General features: G+C 42.3%; 1 pseudogene; it reads left to right on the top strand.

Annotated features, from left to right (window-relative positions):
• The first annotated feature begins 1,100 nt into the window (after positions 1 to 1,100).
• On the top strand, positions 1,101 to 2,970 carry LOC144493994 (gap junction alpha-3 protein-like; annotated as a pseudogene).
• The last annotated feature ends 2,040 nt before the right edge of the window (positions 2,971 to 5,010 follow it).

Below are 5,010 nucleotides of genomic sequence, written 5' to 3'. Positions count from 1 at the left end.
AGCAATTTCATCACCACAGGGGTCAAGCTAACCGGCCTACAGCTTCCTACTTTTTGCCTCTCTCCCGTTTTGAATAAGGGCATCACATTAGCATGTTTCTAATCAACCGGGACCTTACCAGAATCCAAGGAATATTGAAATATTACAACCAATGCATCTACTATCTCTGCTGCCATCTCCTTTAATACTGTAGAGTGCAGACCATCAGGCCTTGGAGACTTATCTGCCATTAATTCCATTAGTTTATTCAAAACCTTCTCCCTGATGGTTATTGCATCACATTCTTCTGATTAACGACAGGCTTTGGAAAATCTTCATTATTCTCTACCATGGAGACAGAGGCAAAATATTGGTTTAGTGTCTCCGCCATCTCTGTGTTCCTCATTAATACCTTACCAGTATTGTCCTCTAAAGGGCCAATATTTACTTTAGCTATTCTCTTCTTCTTCATACACTTAAAGAAGTTTTTGGTATCTGTGTTTATGTTTTCTGATTCACCTTAGCTCTTTTGATTCTCTTTTTAGTAGCCTTTTGCTGAACTTTAAAGTTCTCCCAATCCTCCAGTTTACCACTAGCTTTTGCAGTTTGGTATATCCTGGTTTGTCCCTTTACGTCCTCTTTGATTTCCTTGTCTACCCATGGAACATTTTTCTTCCTTTTACCATTCCTCTTCCTCTCAGGAATATACTTCAAAAATAAAAGGGTTAGATAGGAAGAAAGTAGACAGGTGAATAACCAGGGGGCATAGGCAAGAGATTTAGAGGGGATTTGAGGACTTCCACCGAGAGGGTGGTGGGAACCTGGGATTCACTGCCTGAAAGTGTGGTAGGGACGGAAACCCTCACAATATTTAAGATGCATTTATGTTAGCATTTGAAATGCCGTAGCATATAAGACTATAGACCAAGTAAGTGTCTGAAAATGGGATTAGAATAGATAACTTAATGGCTGGCATTAACACGATGGGCTGAAGTGTCTCTTTCTGTGCTGTAAAGCTCTACGACTCAAAGAATCAGTACATTATCATTTCAACAATAACCTATTAATTCATATTTATAATTCAGCCTCTGTTTATTTTGACAGATATCATTTTTTGAAGAATGGGAGACTGGACATTCCGTGGAAGACTCCTGGATAAAGTTCAGTCTACAGTGATTGGGAAAATCTGGCTCACTACATTGTTTGTGTTCGGGATCTTACTGCCTGGGGCTGGAGCAGAGAAGGTTTGGGTTGATGAACAGTTAGGCTTAGTTGCAATACGTGCCAACCTGGCTGTGAAAATGTCTACTACGGTGAAGCTTTTCCAATCTCTCACATCCACTTTTGGGTTCTTCAGATTATTTTTGTCTCAACCTCTTGATATATCTTCGACATGCTTTACACGTAATCTACACGGATGGCAAAAGAGAACCAATGAAGCTGAAACCACATTCAGAAAGGTCAAGAAGACAAAATATATTATAACCTGTGGGAAAGTAAAGACAGTAAGAAGTCTCACAACACTAGGTTAAAGTCCAACAGGTTTATTCGGTAGCAAATACCATAAGCTTTTGGAGCACTGCTCCTTCGTCAGATGGAGTGGAAATGTGCTCTCAAACAGTGCAAACAGACAGAATCGAGTTACAGAATACTGATTAGAATGTGAATCCTACAGCCAGCCAGGTCTTAAAGGTACAGACAATGTGGGTGGAGGGAACATTAAACACAGGTTAAAGAGATGTGTATTGTCTCCAGACAGAACAGCTAGTGAAATTCTGCAAGTCCAGGAGGCAAGCTGTGGGGGTTACTGATAATGTGACATAAATCCAACATCCCGGTTTAGGCCGTCCTCATGTGTGTGGAACTTGGCTATCAGTTTCTGCTCAGCGACTCTGCGCTGTCGTGTGTCGTGAAGGCCGCCTTGGAGAACGCTTACCTGAAGATCTAAGGCTGAATGCCTGTGACTGCTGAAGTGCTCCCCCACAGGAAGAGAACAGTCTTGCCTGTGATTGTCGAGCGGTGTTCATTCATCCGTTGTCGTAGCGTCTGCATGGTTTCCCCAATGTACCATGCCTCGGGACATCCTTTCCTGCAGCGTATCAGGTAGACAACGTTGGCCAAAACGTTGGCCTATTTTACCATGGCCCATGTGAAACTCTGAAAGTAAAGATACAAGGGATCTTATTATTCACCTACTTACAACTAGTTTTGTGTAAGTTATATTTGAAGTTGCTTTCATTTTGGGTCAATGGTATCTGTTTGGATCTTCTTTGGGTCTCATTTATGTATGTGACTGATATCCCTGTCCACATCAGGTAGATTGCTTCATTTCATGCCCAACAGAAAAGACCATCTTCATTATTTTCATGTTGGTTGTGAGAGGTCTGTTCTAAATTTAACTGAAATAATTTAGCTAGTTTTCAAACCAATTGCCTTTTCCACACATGAGACGTATCACTATCAAATTCATTCCGGAACTGTTTTCGATAAATCTGTTCTGTCTGAAGATGTGTCTCTTCTTCGCCCAGAGGGTAGTAAATCTTTGGAATTCTCTGCCCAATAAAGCAGTAGAGGCTACCTCATTAAATGTGTTTAAGTCACAGATAGATTTTTAACAATTAAGGGAATTAAGGGTTATGGGGAGCGGGCGGGTAAGTGGAACTGAACCCACTATCAGATCAGCCATGATCTTATTGAATTGCGGAGCAGGCTTGAGGGGCTAGATGGCCTACTCCTGCTCCTATTTCTTACGTTCTTATGTCTCTATCAGGTTTTTGAAAGGAGAAAAACAATGCCAGGGCTCCGATTCTCAGAATAAGTTTAACTATAATTTCGAAAAATCTAGAGAGAAACCGAAGAATGATCAAGAAAAATCTTCTAAGGGAGAATGGGCGTGTATTATTTCTCAGAAGAGGTAGCCTAGAGAGTGCCAAGAATGCAAGACAGGAACAAGAGCAGACAAAGGTAATAATTCTTGAGCTCTCGCATTAAATGCATCAAAGTGATAAAGTAATTTGTAGTTAATTATCGTAAAATAATTTCTGCTGGCACTGCAAGAGGTGAAGAGGTCTACATGAATGACTTCATGGGCAACTGAACCCAAATTATATAACTTTAACAACTAAGCCTATTTTTCTGACATTCTGAAGATCTCCTAGCTATAGCATTGATTTGTCTTGGTGGGTTTTGCCAAATATCATTCAACACACAAGTGCACTGATGTACCTCAATGCAGCAGCATTTCTCAAACAGCCACAGTGGGCCCTATTTTACCATTTTGATTCTAAGTGCTGGGCGGACTTGAAACTGGGAATGTTTCAGATCCGACTTTTAGACTCAGGCAGGTCTAATTTTCACTCTGCCTGGAATAATATCAGCAATTCCGAATCGCACTGCGGAAGCCAGTGGGTGGGACTTAATGCGCCCGAAATCCTGCAGTTGCAATCGGCGCCTCCAACTGCGCATGAGCAGAAAAAAATGATAGAATGCGGCTCCCCTGCCACATTGCTCCAGAGCCGGATAATGCCTCCCCCTGGCCCCCACAGACATTGCCCCACCCCCACAACATTACTATCCCATTATCCTCCCACCCCCTCCACCACCCAGACTGATCGTGGGCCCCTCCACCACCCAGACTGATCGTGGGCCCCTCCCCCCCTTAACCCCCCCCCCCCCCCACCCCGATCTCAGGCAGAGTGACAGTGGACCCCCCCTTCCCCCTCACTGATCTCAGGCAGTGTGGCAGCGGACCCCCCCTTCCCCCTCACTGATCTCAGACAGAGTGGCAGCAGACCCCACCTCCTCCCCCCACCAATCTCAAGCAGAGAGCCGTCGGATGCTCAGCACGTACCTCCTCACTAACTGGAGCACCCAAATCGGACTGTTGTGGAGTATGTCTGTTTCACGCCGATTCTGGATGGGCGAACGCGATGGTAAAGGGGGAAGTGCCGGTAAGGTTGGACGTGCAGCCCATTAAGTCAATTTAAATGCATGCAAATGCATTTAAATGGCCATCGCGCCCGTTTCAGGCACGGTCCCGATCGCGGCCATTTTCAGGCCTTGGTAAAGGGGGAACCAGCGTGGATCATGCTACTCGCCTCACGCCTGACTTTACCAAGTTTACGCGCCCAAAAATGGGTGTAACTTGATGGTAAAATCGGGCCCAGTGCTTGCCAATTGACAGGTGACAACGCATTGTTACAATCACATGGACAAGTGATGATGACAACTTATATGGATCATAGAGCTGTATTTTAGATTGTGTGTATGAATGTATCAGAAATTCATGCTTGCAATCAAGTTATGATGAATCTTGAAATGTATAAGTTGCATCCTAGTCATACGTATGGTAGATTATAAAATCATAAGAGTTTGACATGAAATGCTATTCACATTGTTAGTCTTATTCATGACTTAAGGACCTGAAAATACTTTTGTTGTTAATTAGTATTCCTACATGATAAGTCAATTACCTGAATGTTGCAAATTTGGAAACTGGAATAGAGGATAAATAAATAATTTTTTTACTTAAGTATATGCTATTTATTTTTTGAGAAAGATACAAAAAAAGACTGCATTGGACTACTGTTAATGTTTCTGTAACAATTATTTTTTAGAATCTAAGAACACTTTCTGGGTGGAATATGACTCACAAATGCGGGAAACCCAAACCCAGCAGAATATTTGAACTCAGTGCTGAATTCAAGCAGATCTCATTTTCACTGGAGCAATCTGCAGTTTTAAAGTAGACATAAATGCATGTAAAAAATGGATAACATCTGTAGAACTGTCAAGCTATTAAGTTATTTAAATTCTAGTCTTTTAAATATAAAAAGGTTGTCTGTATCTCAGAGTTGAAAGAAATGGTGCTTGCAGTTTCAATTGTTGTTGGCTGATGTGACCCTAATTATCACCATTGTAGAATTATTGACAACCTGGCATTATCATAGTTGGTGGGGAGCTGTAAATTCGCAGTTTGAGTGACAGCTCTAAGAGGTTATTAAGAGATTAGCTGGCTTTGATGTGGGACAA

Source organism: Mustelus asterias, chromosome 5 (genome assembly GCF_964213995.1).
Source record: "Mustelus asterias chromosome 5, sMusAst1.hap1.1, whole genome shotgun sequence".
Taxonomy (NCBI): domain Eukaryota; kingdom Metazoa; phylum Chordata; class Chondrichthyes; order Carcharhiniformes; family Triakidae; genus Mustelus; species Mustelus asterias.
Note: the sequence above shows the minus strand (reverse complement) of the source record. Positions and strands in the feature narration are given on the sequence as shown.